Here is a 15,173-nt window from a genome sequence, read left to right on the forward strand (position 1 = left end):
TGTTAGTGTAGACAAAGCCTCGATAGGTTCTCAGGACAGCATAACTTATGCCAGCAATGATCAAAAGGTATTTGTTTGTGAATGCCTCAAGAATGGGCTTGGGTTGCTGATGTGGCTGCCCTCCTCTGTCTGATTCAACGTGTAAATTGTAGACTACAGCAATATAAATAGCAAAGGATCACATTAATACAAACAGGAAAACTCACTACAATTGAGAATATGTCAAGAATTATGTGACCTTGGATTAATACGTGAAAGTGATGAGCTATATCAGAATGAAAAAAACAACAAAGAGACTAATCATGTGATTTATATAAATAACTATGTAACTTTATGTAACTTTAACTGAACTTCCTGAGTTTTCTTTACAACATTTGTTACTGCTTGTGATTTAGAGGCCTTCACTTAATGTTTTTTCATGTGGGAGTTTCAAAATTTGTTTTTTCTTACAAATGTAGAATTAGGCTACACACAATAGACGTTAATGCCTTGACCTGTAGTAAGCTGTATACAAAAGATATTTCTGCCCTTGACTTATCCCAGATATATGGTAATTCAATGAAGTCTTCAAATTCCACATAATCCCAAGATCCTTCTCTATGAGGGATACATCCATGAGAAAACAGTAAAATAAACCTCACTTAATTTTCTTCTCCAAGTTTTATTTGTGGTTTCAGTTAGTTCTTTCTCATATTTTTTAAACATTATTGTTGTCCTTCCACAATTTCTATGATTTAGGAACTATATACTAGAAAATATCCCTTGGTATGAAAATTTCCTGACAAATCCATAGCCGCAAACAGAAATGCCATCCCAAGCTATAACCAATGATACTGATGATAAAAACTTCTGGCTGGTTACCTCCATCTGTACTAGCTCCTGTCAGGGGCATATAGAAAAATGTTTTTTGTGGCAAAATGTTTAGCAGCAGACAACAGATAAGGCTACATTGATAAAATGGCTTCTGCACAGAGTTTTGGGGTACAGGTCGTTAAGAAGTGGTTGGGTAGATGCTGATGCCACTAGGCCAGGAATGGGCACCAGCACGATGATAGCAGGAAGCTCGCCCCGTCTGTTGGGGTGTTCCCTCGCCAGAAAATGCAAGCACCTCAAGCTTCCACCCCAGTCCTCCTGACCACAGAAGGAGATGTGACCTTATGGTATGGTCAGAAAAACTGGTGTGATTTATTGTCCTGCTCAAGCTATGATTATCAAGCAGAGAACTACCTAGCAGGTACCCCAGATAGTCCTGGTTACATCATTTGGTTACCTTATTGTTTTTTGTCCCATTTCTTGACAATCCTTTTCACTTCCCTCATACTTTTCTCTGACCCAGTACTCTCCTCAATAAATCTGAGTGACTTTTTCCCCATTGGTCCCAGGTTTGTTACATCTGTACCCAAATTTGGTATTTCTGTTGTGGCTGCCTAGCAAATCTCAGCCTTTTAGGGTATTACTGATAGGATTACTGGTGGCCTTGCAAGACTCTGCAGTCCATGTGCTCCCCTCTAATTATCTGTGAGGTTTGTCTGTCTCTCACATACCTCACCCTTAACCACCTGTGAGATGCAAACATTCCTCACAGAGAGCTCTGTAAATGTGTCAGCTTCTGCCTGGTATCTGTCACATCCAGGAACTTCTCATGTCCTGTCCAGCAGCTTCCCATGCCCTATTAATTTGCTTCACTTCAGGGCAGGGACTCATCAGGGCCAAGCCATTTGCTGGCAACCCTAATACAGGTGTGAACTGCAAAGAGCAAAAAATTGACATGAACTCACTTCTGAAGCCCTATTTAGGTCACAGAGTCAAGAGTTTCTAACTTTGCTGAAGCTATTAGTGGCAGAAAGACTTTGGATCAAAGTGGCAATGTTATTCATAGCAAATATATTTACAACTTTAAAGCACTATTCTTCCTTTTGAATGTGTCACTTATCATGCAGTGTAATCCAGTGATATTTGGGCAGTTCTGAATAAACTTCATCAGGTACAAGAAGAATCACCATAAATGCCTAGAATAATAGGATAAGTATATCATAGACAACATATACTTTGGACAAAGAAGAGAGCCATGCTAACTTGGCTGTGCTATTTTCTTACCCATTACTGTTTTTTCTAGAGGTAGATAAGCTATTTCTCCATTGCAGTATTTTGCATCATAATAACATGCTTTCTACTGCATCAGTGACTTCACTAATTTTGTATAGGCATTAAAATGCCATAATTGTGTAGATATTGGCCCTTTTTTTCTTCTTTTTCAGAACCGCATGTACTGGTAATGACAGAATCAAGAGCCTTGTGGTAAAACAGACCTTAACATCCTGTGTTAAAGAAATATGGTATATCAGACATATCTAAATAGAACTAATACTGGTGAATTCAATCTGCCAGCTCCCACCAGCCCAGCTTTGTTATACCTCTGTCACTGCAAGTATGGCCTCATTTCTGAGCCATGTACTGATTTATGCAGAAATTTTTTGAAGAAGTAAATGTTCACATAGCAGGTATACAGGATAATGTGTTATACTAAAGGATTTATTCATCAAAACTATTTTCCTCAGATGTTAATCTACTTAGCATGTATGCCAGATGCATAAGCTGAAGAACCATTAATACAATGATGCTTTAAGTCTCTAAGATAATCTGCAGTCTGATTGGAATGAATCCATATTGTGAACTGCTGCGGATCACACATCCAACAGGTATGTCTTCAGATATATTTGAATATAACAGATTTAAATTTCTTTGAATAGTTGTCTTGGAAAGACTGATACTGTAGTAGAGGCCATAAAAAAAATGAAACAATATTATTTATTTTCATTTCAACAAAATATTTTAAATATGTATACAGTATTAATATGCATTTAGGTGACTTTAAGTCAAGTGCATCAGAAGGAGCTAAAGCAAATAATCTGTGCTTCAGTCAAGAGATATGCCTTTTTCCAGAGAGGTGCAGAAGGCATTCAGTCTGCCTGAGCATAAGTCCTCCCAAAGCTTGTGCTGAGACACTGTGGTCATCCAGGATCTCCAGGGCTGTGACTGAAAGCTGCAGTTGAGTATGTGTTTATGCAAGTTTCTTCTTTTTTGGTTTGACTGCAGAACTCTAATAGTTTTCAGATGAGTATTCATTAAAAGGAAATAAGACCTTCACTGAGACTGTGATACAAGACATCCTTCCATCAGTTGGACTCTTCCATTAACTTTCATGGCCTTTGGACCAGGCTCATTTTTTAATGTCATAAATAACAGAATTACATGTTTTTAGATATCAAGTGATTGTTGTCACTACCTTTCAAGTTTACGTTCAACTTTAGGAGGGAGTGTATAAAAATATGGAACGAAAGGGAGAACATCCCCAACCCTGCTGTAAAACTTTATAATTTTTTCCTGACTTCTGGGTTGAGACAAAATGAATAACAACTATTCTGAAATTGTTTGTTGTTACTTGGAAATCTAGCATTTTCTTACAGTATATCCAGTGTCTTATAAAATGACAAGTGCTTGTATCTCCCATTAATAAAGTGTGAAATTTACTGGAATTCAATTAAAATATTAAGTGGGACTAATGCAATATGCTTTTAAATATGCCAATGTTTTAATTGATGTTTTGTGTCAAACCCAAGTGATACGCAACCACAAAGTAAAACCTGAATATTGTACATGTACCTGATTATCTCATTATCCAGGCTGCTGCTAGACAGTTATTTAGAAATAGTTTTACAGCCTTTAGTTTGTGTTCAAATGCATGTAAAGTCAGAGTTTATTTTCATGTGTATAACTTCCATTGCATTCTGCTGTACAGAGTCTTTTTTCACCACACAACGACATAACCCACTGTTTGTTTGCTGTTTTTCAAGCAGCACAGTCATCCAAGACATGCACTATGTCTTCCTGGAATTTTAATCTCCTTAATTCTTTATGAGTAATATGTGTTTAAGGCCTACTTTCCAAACTCATATTTTAAACTACAAACGTTTACCAGCCTGACCCATGAGGTATCTTAGAGCAGTAGGTCATTTATGATGCCAGAGATCAAGATCCCTCACGAGAAAAAGTTCTCTTTCAACTATATAAGAAAAATTTTTGATTAATGTCAAAAGTTCTGAAATCCAATTGTGTAAATGTGTTTTTAAGCAGGACACAAGTAATTTTAAGGAAAGGTTGGGTTTAGAATACAGAAATCTCAATCATTCCTAAAGTAATGCTGCATAAACATATGGCATAATCCCATACTACTAATATTGTTGCATAACAGAAAACAATATTTAATAACTTTCTGAGAAGTATGATATCTTTCCTTGAAATTTCCTCAGAATAGATCATGCATTTTCTTTCAAATCCCAAGACAGGATTAGAAAACTCCTAATTAATGTTTTTCCTAACAGTTTTCAATCACAAGTTTGTTTAACTGTTAACAGACAAACAACTTTCTTAACCTAGAATTCATGTCACTGCTGTTACCTCACAAGAGTAACAAAGATGGGACATCCACACACAGAATTCCTCATTACAAAAATAACAGTTACTGACACCAGAAATATATACTTAATGAGTATGTCTTATTACAGTGTTCAACACCACTGTCCAGCAGTGTATCCAATGTACACACAACAGGATAAAACTGATTCCTCTAACTGCCAATGCAATTAGTGATGGACCCACTTTTAACTGTTCTACCAATCATATACCACAGAAACAACTTAATCATGAAAAAAACAATGCAATTCCTTCTATGACATTACACTGCAATTAAAATAACAATATATTAAATTTTCAATATTAATTAAAATTGCAATGAAAATACAAAATTAAAGCAATTAAAATATGACAGCTAAAATGAATGTACATATATCTTTTCCAGTCAATTATAATTTATACCTTATATATTTTGGTTGTATGGAGTTCAGAACTGTTGGTGTAAAAAGATAGTTAAAGGTCAGTTAAAAATAAAAGGAATAAGACTGATTTGTTGCTATACTAAATCAACTGGTCGAGAAACAAGTCCTGAAATTTGGATAAGTAATTCATTGTGTTTGACATACAAATACTCTAAGGATAGAACATTTTAATCGTGATTTAAATGACACATTTAAGTAATTCCACTAATAGCCTATTAAAAGAATTCTTATTTAACAAACTAAACTTTTAGATTTCTATCACTTACTGTGGCAAGACGGTATTCTTGCAAGAGCTCTGACGGAGCTTGGAAACAAGGTAACTGCTACTAGAAAATTGTTCAATTTCTTTTTAAAATTAAGTATTGGACAGAATTGGGGATAGCCACTGTTGTATTTATTTTTATCTGTATTAGAGATAATCTTGAAAATAGCATACTAATACAAGTGAACTAACTTTAATGTTTGGCAAATAAATAAAGATAACAAATGCAGAGACGAGGTTGGCATGTGGTAAACAAAGCATCTTGCCTACTACTGTTTGCATCCCTTTACATTCTTTTTGGTGCAGGTATTTTATTCCTCACAAGCGTTTATTCTACCACAGTATATTTACTCCAGAGTGAAAGAAAAAAATCGTCAGTCTCGACAAATGTAATGTATCTTCTCCATTCCCTTTATTCCAGAATTTCATCATTACTGGGAAATCAGTACAGTAAGCTGTATCCTGGTATGGCACACATTAAGTAATCTGTATTATTGAATCAGTAAGCTGTCAGCATGAGCCACACTTTGTAAAGGTTGCTACATTTAAACCATTGCTATATAATAATTCAGTTTGGATAAAATGAATATGTACATGGCTAATATTTGATCATTATCACCTGTGAAAATTCTTAGAGATTTTGGAAGAGGTCAAGAAAGCCTATTGGGTGTTTTTTTTTTTTCTTTTGGAGCGAGAACTGGAATGTTTAATGACATGGTATTTAAAATTTATTTCACACACACACACACAAAAAGAGCTTCTTTTCTCTTACAAAAAAAATTTCAGCACTTTAATCATATATAGCCAATACTGGTGATATTTTCAGAGGCACAGGGAATAGCTGGTCACTTGCCTTTTCTTGAAAGTTTATTAGGCTTGAGCCATAACATTTTTAAATTTCCAATTTAGATTAAAAAAAAATTAAAATCTCTATATCTTATGCATACACAGACAATAAATAAAATAAATTACAGATTTTTTAAAATTATTGAATAAATAAATAAGAAGCAAAATGTAAGTGATATTTGTGTTTATCTCTGCAAATACAATCAAAGAAGAATCAACTATCTCAATTTGGGCAACATCCCAACCAACATCTAAACCCATACCAACATCTAAAAATGATGAGCCAGATCTTGGTCTGTTTTATGTTAGTAACAAAATACATGTAAATAAATTAAGATAACTATATATTTATTAAGAATTTAAGACATAGCCTGATAGATTTTATTGCATTTTATTTCAATCGTTAGCTATTGGAAAATACGCTAAGAACACTTCTGGTATTATCTTGTTTATTACTCATCTGGCTAGATAGAATGAAGAAAATATACTTTAATATTTCCGTTTCTGTTGAATCCAGGGATAGCATCATACTCATTTCCTAATACCTTCACATTGAGACTTCTCTTTTTTGTTGGTAGCATAGCATGAAAATGAGCACACAATTTGGACAGTAGATGGAGATACAAGTATCTTCTGCTAAATCTATAAGGAAAACCTTTAAAAGTTTGGCTACCATTACTTCTTCAACTGAAACTTGCCTGTAACTCACAGCTACTGCTCTACATGTCAGAAAGATATCTATGTTGGAAAACTGACATCCTTCTGTGAGATTCATCTTTGAAATGCCAGCATGCAGCACAAAGGGCTGTAAGAAATTTGCTTTGGAAATGCAGTAAGGAGAGGTTTCTGCATGATTTTTTGGTGGTTCAGAACAAAAATGGAGTTTAGAATGGAACTAAGAGGTCTTTTACACAAGCTATTTTCATTTTTATAGTAGCTATACGAAAGTTACTTCTTCTAGTATACTACACTTTAAAATTTATGTGTTGTTTTGAGCTGTTTCTTATTTTTCATCAAGCTGATTCTCTGTCCTTTTCTTGTTCACAAACTGAAACCGACTGATCAAATCTCATAAACCTATTCAAACTGGATGTCTCTGCCAAATCATGCAGGTCTCAACATCCAACAAGACAAGAATAAATTTTTTCATTACAAACAAAAAGTCATAAATCCATTTGCTTCTGCATGAGAAACTTAAATTCATATCCTATTATAAAGTGTATAGAGATATGATAATCTAAGTAAAAATGAAGAATAGCCCCAAGTTTTAGTCACCTATTTAAATTAGTAAATAGATATTTTAGCATTGCAAGAGAGAACCAACACTTGGAAGTTTAGAAAACTGGAGCATTTACATGAATGGAGCCCTTTCCATATTACTAGAACGTATTATCAAGGAATACTTGTATGAATCCTCATATTAATTTTGTATTTATTTTATTTCCAAATGTGTCAGCACATATAACTCTGGTTTCTCTTAAAAAACAAACAAACAAACAAACAAACAAACAAAAAACACTTTAAAGATATTTCGTAATTAAAATTTAATTCCTTAAGTGGGTATGTCTCTGTTCATTCCAGTTCTACAGTTTAAGAGTTAGGTGCTGGAATATCTCAGCTTCAAAATGCAATAAATATAGCTGTATATTAAAAAAAAAAAAAAAAAGGAGAGAGAGAGAGAGAGAGAGAGAGAGAGGGACTCTCTGTTTTCAAAAGATCCACTTTAAATTACCAAAGACTTAGATTCTGGCCATATTCCCAGTTTTGAATCTTCCATTGTAGGTCTGATGCTTCATGCAAATCTAAGAGTAGTTTAAATTTTCTACTCATTTGACAAAGACCAATCAGCGTAACATCAGTCTGGTGCAGAGTTACAAGTTGAAATTACTGTACTGTTGCTACAATGTTATTATGAAGGTACTATAATTTTTTTCAGCTGCAAATGCTCAATAAAAACACAAGAGCAGGCAAAACTTCTTGTAGTATTAGCAGAAGATAGTGGTTAGTATAAGAACAGTAACATGAACATTTTGCCACCTGCTAGTGGATTCCATCTATGACCAATTGCAATCAGATCCCTTAGTTTCATATCAAATATCTAACATGATAATATCCAGCACAATACCTTAGAATTTGGTAGTCTGTCCTTTTCAAAGTCCTTAATTTCCTAAGATCCACAGTTGTCACTCATTTAGAATTAAAATCTTCTCTGCTTTTATTCTGTGATTCTGATAATATTCATTTTATCTACTGTTACACAAATAAATAAACTTACTCAATGTAACATGAAGCTCTGATACAGGAAATGCAATTTTTCTCCAAATTACATGAGATGAACAGTTCTATTGAAATCGATGGAGTTACAGAGGTGTGAAAAGAGCAAGAGGAGAATTAGAATCTTATCCACTATAAAAAATTGTGTTATTTTATACACATTAAAATATTATGGTTAGGATTTTAGAAAGGATTTAGGCTGCCAAGTTGCAACTGACTTGGAATTTGGGTTCCTGGTATTGTCCACAGTGCTTTTACAATCCTTAATCTAAATCACCATTCACAGTAGAAAAAAGTGGCAAAATATCTAACTATATAACTATAAATTGATAAAACAGACTCTATGCATTCTGGATGGTGAAATAAGGAGGGAAGAATTTTCGTGCTCTTTTATGACAATATGTTCTCCAAGAAATAAAGAGTACACCTGTAAAATACTGGGGAAGAGATTTCTGCAGCAACTGAAGTGTCACCACAAAACAGGAGTGTCCACCATTTTATAGCATTAAGCTGCAGCTCATCTGCATGTTATAGTCAATGAGAGCTTTAAAATCAAAATCTAATGAAACTATTTGCTTTTCTCCTCTTTTCCACCCCTCCTCTAGACTGAAGATTGATTGTTCTGTTCCCTGAACTGGTTTTCTAGCCCTATTTGTTTACTGATAATCTCCTCCACTGTAAAATCAAGGTTGTTAAATATGTGCTCTGGATAAGTGTTGACACTTTTATAAAAATATGTTACACAATTTCCTGTACTACCTCAGGGATCTGCACCATCCTATTCCAACTTTATTTCTAAAGCATTTTAAAAAGAGATGTCCGAAGCATTCAAACTGTCTTTTTATATCATTCATTTGATCAGCTTTTTTTTCATTGTGTCATTTAAAAAATTATATCCAAATGGATCCAGTCTCAGCATTTAAAACAATTTTTTGTCAGGCCTATCACCTGTACATACATCTTACGTGATGTCTCATAAGGCTGTCATATATAAAGAATCAAAAACTCCTTTGAGAATATATCCCATCAATTATTTGTCTGAAAATTTCACTGAAAATGAAGAAGATATGCAAAGTGGTTTTAAACTCTCTTTTATGAATTTTCTACCAGATATTATGTAATTGAATTGAATAATACATAAACTGATAATTGATTATGAGTAATGGTCACATTTTCTAAAGGGGTTAACACCTAGTAATTTCCAGTTTTCTCAGAAAGAGCTATGGAAAGTTGAGCTTTGACTGGGATGAGCAATCCCGTCTTCAGGGTAGAGGAAGGAATCTAGGCCAAGGCAAGCGGTCCTTGCAGCGGCCTTGAGCACTACAAAAGAAGGTATTCACAAAACTGGTAAACAAGTCTGGACGGAACTAGGTTCCATAAACGTCGACGGAGCGTGGACAGCAACCTTGCACCAATCATGTATCCGCTTTATGGGCGTGGACAGAAACTGTAGCCAATCATGTAACTATTGTTAGCGCATGCGTATTGCTTATCCGTATATACACTTTGTGTAAACTCTAATAAAGGGAGAATGATCATACTCATATTGAGACTCTGTCGTTACTCCGGGTCCGCCTCCCACTCCTGCGTCCTCCGACATCTGGTAGCAGAGGATGGTTCAGCTCCACTAAGATCTCCGAGACTGCGGTGAGCAGCTAGAGGAGGGGAGTGGGAAACTTCGGCTGAGAGAAGGCGCTGACCTAAACTGTAGCAGGGCAGACACCGGTCTGTGGGGTCGCGCCCCACCTCTCAGGCGCAGCCATGGAAACTGAGGCTGCGGCCACGCTGCTCGTCGGAATCCTCTCTAAGAGAGGGATAGAAGCCCCGGCGAAGCAGGTACATGATCTGATCAGGTTGGGACGGTGTTGGGGTCGCTTTTCTGACCCCCACCTGTTGTTTTCGGTGTCTGAGTGGTGAGACTTTGGGGAAACAATGTGGCAGAAGACGATCGGGGGAAGTGAGAAGGAGGAAAAGGAGATAAAAGCCGTTCACGTACTTTGGAATACTGTGTTGGAAACTTTAACCGCGATGAAGGCAGAGAGGGAAGTAGCATCCGCGGCTGCGAAAATGCTGAGCCCCGGAGCTGCCGCTTTCAGACCCCCTCCGAGTAAGACAAGCTTGATGTCGCGATTTTTCGGCGGACCACTCCCCATTAAAGGGCCAACAGTGCTGGCATGTCGGACTGTCGCAGAGATACTGCAAAGGGTGCGGGAGGACTCTGGGGGGGAAGGGCTGCTGGCATCTTTGCCAGCTCCATCCCAGAAGGCGAAAGTTTCCTCAGAGCCGACTGGTCCGAGCTCTGAGGCAAACGCAGAAGTGCACCCGGAGGAGGTTCACACAGGGGCGGGCGCGACGCCCCTTGCTGACCTCATCGACCTGGACGGAAAGGAGGGCCAGCCTCCCCCCAGCTTCCCCCCCCTCACCGACGCCTTGCGGGACTCCTCTGTACCCACCGTTGCCGCCACCTGTTCCACCTCAGCGGCCGCCTATCCCCTCCTTTACCGATACCATCTGTTCATGTCAGGCTCCATCAGAGCACCCCCCGCTGTTTTCAGCCAGCGAGCCTTTGGAGAATAGTGCACCGGATGAGAGTAGGGTACCGCCGTCACCAAGGGAAACCGTAAGAATGCTACAGGAGCTACTGGAACGCCTGAAAAAAGTGGAGCTGCAGGCGCAAGAGAAAGACAAAGGGATATCTCCCTGCTTAATGAACCCCTCTTCTGGACTTCCAAGGGAGTCTTGCTGGGGTGATATTATTAAAGAGGCCATAGCAGAAGGCCAGTGGCCCATGACTGAAGAGCGACTGCAAATCACTAAGCAACTGGTTGCCGAACAACTTGCCTCCGGACACATCAAGCCTTCTGTTAGTCCATGGAATACGCCTATCTTTGTCATTCCAAAAAAGAACGGAAGGTGGCGACTTCTGCATGATCTCCGCAAGGTCAATGAGCAGACGCAGCCCATGTGAGCGCTGCAGCCCGGCATGCCATCACCTAGCATGCTACCAGACGGGTGGCACATACTGATAGTTAACTTAAAGGACTGTTTCTTTACCATCCCGTTACACCCTCAAGATACACAACGTTTTGCCTTTACCGTGCCAACAATAAATAAGGCTGCACCCACAGAGCGCTATGAGTGGGTCGTTTTACCACAAGGAATGAAAAATTCACCGACTTTGTGCCAACTTTGTGTTGCATGGGCACTACAGCCACTTCGACACCAATGGTCGGACACCATCATTTATCACTATATGGATGACATTCTTTGCTGTCAGGCAGAGCCTTTTATGGAACAGTCATTAAAACAATTAGGCGACATTTTATCTACAAAGGGACTTGTCATTGCACCAGAAAAGATCCAATGCACAGCTCCATGGAAATATCTTGGATGGACCATTGCAGAGTCAAAAATTCGACCCCAGAAAACAGAGCTTGCGACTCAATTATGTACCTTACATGATGTCCAAACCTTACTTGGTGATATCCAATGGGTGCGGCATTGTGTCGGTATCTCCAACACTGATATTGCGCCCCTGACGGCTCTATTGCGCGGCACGAATCCTGCTACCAAGATTACCCTGACACCTGAGCAACATGCGGTATTGCAGCGCATTGCGGAAAAACTACATCTGTCATGGTCCTCGCGGCGCCTCCTAAGCCTGCCCATATCCTTACTCATATGCAACGGGAAAGACTCACCATACGCAGTCATTTGCCAGTGGCAACACAGCCACGGGGAATCTTTTTCCCCTGTTCTGGTCGATGCCACTGACAAAAGCAAAAATCGCAGAGATGTCTTTAACATCTTGGAGTGGGTATTTTTGAGTGTACAACCAAAAACGAGTATCCAGACCCGAACCGAAGCAGTAGATGAATTGATACGCAAAAGGCGATCAAGAATCTTGGAGATCAGTGGTCAAGAGCCGAACGATATCAGTATACCTGTTAACATGGCTGACCTAGAGTGGTGGCTCCAAAATGCTGTGGCCATACAAAATGCTCTGTTAGGTTTCTGTGGTAAGGTACATTCGTGTCAGCCTCAGGGAAAGTTATGGCAGGTGCTACAGCGAAATCAATGGATAGAAAAGTCCAAAGTAAGTAGGGAACCCCTTTCAGATGGCATTACTGTCTACATGGATGCGGGTAAGCGCTTGCGACGTGCCGCATGCGTGTGGAAAGAAGGTGAACAATGGAAACAGCACGTTATGGAGGGACAGCCTCGGGATTCCCTTCAGACTTTGGAATTAACTGCGGTAGTTTGGGCTCTAACAAATTGGTTAAATACCCCTCTAAACGTAGTGACTGACTCGCTGTATGTAGCAGGGATAGTACCACGACTGGAGAATGCCTTAATAAGGGAAACATCTAACCCAAGGTTGGGAAGTCTGTTCATCACCTTGCGCTCTGTGCTGGGTCAACAAACAGCAGCTTGCTGTGTTATCCACATTCGTAGTCACCAGCTAGATGTGGGCCTCAGCCAAGGCAATCAGCTCGCTGACAGCCTGGTTAGCTCCATATGTCATCTACCCCCTATGGATAAGTTTCAGCAAGCTAGGCAAAGTCACGACATGTTTCATCAGAATGCCAAGGGCTTAAAAAGGCAATTTGGCTTGACAGAGAGTGAGGCCCGAGGTATTGTACAGGCTTGTCCAAGATGTGGAAACCATGACCCAGGCATTGGGCTTGGAGTAAATCCAAAAGGGCTGAAAGCTCTAGAATTATGGCAAATGGATGTCACTCATGTTTCAGAATTCGGTCAATTAAAATACGTACATGTAACCATTGATACCTTTTCAAAAATGATATGGGCAACTGCATTACCCGGAGAAAAGGCACATCATGTATGCAAACACCTTTTGGCCTGTTTTGCCGTATTGGGTGTGCCTGAGCGCATAAAAATGGATAATGGACCTGCCTATGTCAGCCAAAAGTTTAGGGCATTTTTGTCCCGATGGGGGGTTGATCATGTTACGGGAATTCCACATTCACCTACCGTGCAAGGGCTAGTAGAACGTACCCACTAAGTATTAAAAGACTATCTCAGAAAGCAAAAGGGTGAGGAGACGGATGCACAGCAGAGGCTGCACCGTGCGCTCTTCACCCTGAATTATCTCTGTCTCATGGGTGACTGTGAGGAACCCCCGGTGATCATTCGCCATCAACAGCTTAAATTTAATAATACAACAACTTTACCCCAGTTTAAAGTAATGTATAGGGACCCAGTCTCCGGAATATGGATTGGGCCCACCCCTGTTATTTTTAATGGTCGAGGTTATATGTGTGTTTCCACAGATCGTGGTCCAGTGTGGGTACCCAGCAAGAACGTGAAGCCTGTCTTGACTCGCCATGACTCATCTACTGAACAAGACGACAGGGATCCTAATTCTGGGGATACTGTTCCCGGTGGTAATGGCTCTCTACAAGATTGAGCCCAGGCAAAATATGTGGGTTACCTGGGCGAATACAACAGGGCAACACGCTTTCTGTTTGTCTTTAGCTTCTGCTACCCAACCCTTTAGAACCTGTCTAATAGGGGTCCCCAGCTATAATGTCAACAGCTTCCAGGAGTACAGCACGGGAAGCTGCAGTGGCAGTCTGTCGACTGCTAACTGCAGTGCCACCCTCATTGCAGGCCTAAACAGAACGCTGCCATGGGACCCACAGGAGCTAAACCTGTTGGGGTCCATGAGAATTGGGAACACGTCAGGCAACTGGACTCAAACATGCATATATTTTGGGGGACGCGTGCACCCTTACCGGTTATTTAACTGGACAGGGTGGACGAACGTCACCCCAACAGCAGTCTATTATGACTATCAAAACCGTGATTCCTTCTGTGGCACCAATGGCACCAGCCGCCAGGGGCTGGGAGCCCTTGGGGCTGAGGCAAAAAGGGGGCACTTAATTTGGAACAATGGTACCCCAAAGGCCTTGCCACCAGACGTCATTTTGATATGTGGTGACAGGGCCTGGCAGGGAATCCCAAAAAGCGTAATGGGTGGTCCGTGTTATCTTGGTAAGCTGACATTGCTGGCACCGGATCAAAATTGGTGGAAACATATCACAGAGAACAAGACCGCCGTCCGCAGTAAACGGGCAGCCATAGGGCTCTCACCCGACTGTAATGATCAAGTTTCCCTACGCAGTCCTACTGAAAGAGTGTTTCTATCCTTCTTCGTGCCTGGAGCAGCGGCAGGCAGTGCCCTGAACCAAATAGGACGATTGGCTTGCTGGGCTGAGAAGCAAGCTAACGTCACCACTGAGATAATAGAGAGCCTATTAGAGGACCAAGGTAGTCTGCGACATGCTATTCTGCAAAATAGGGCTGCAATTGATTTTTTGCTATTAGCTCAAGGCCACGGTTGTGAGGATTTTGACGGTATGTGTTGCATGAATTTGTCTGATCATGGTGAATCCATTCACAAACAATTGCAGTGGTTGAAGGAGCATACAAGTAAGATCCGTCAGAACCATGGGCTATTCGACGAATGGCTAACTAACCTGTTTGGAAATCTACCGCAATGGCTAACAGGGTTGCTTACTGAAGGCTTACGCATTTTACTAATCCTTGTAGTTGTTGGTTTGTGCTTATGTGTAGTGTTAAGCTGCTTTAAGAACGTTCTGCTAAAGGTAGTGAACCACGCCTGGATTGCTCAAAAACAAGAGGGGGATGGTTAAGCGAGAGAGGGCATGCTTTGACTGGGATGAGCAATCCCGTCTTCAGGGTAGAGGAAGGAATCTAGGCCAAGGCAAGCGGTCCTTGCAGCGGCCTTGAGCACTACAAAAGAAGGTATTCACAAAACTGGTAAACAAGTCTGGACGGAACTAGGTTCCATAAACGTCGACGGAGCGTGGACAGCAACCTTGCACCAATCATGTATCCGCTTTATGGGC

This window comes from Apteryx mantelli, chromosome 1, assembly GCF_036417845.1.
Source record: "Apteryx mantelli isolate bAptMan1 chromosome 1, bAptMan1.hap1, whole genome shotgun sequence".
Lineage (NCBI taxonomy): Eukaryota > Metazoa > Chordata > Aves > Apterygiformes > Apterygidae > Apteryx > Apteryx mantelli.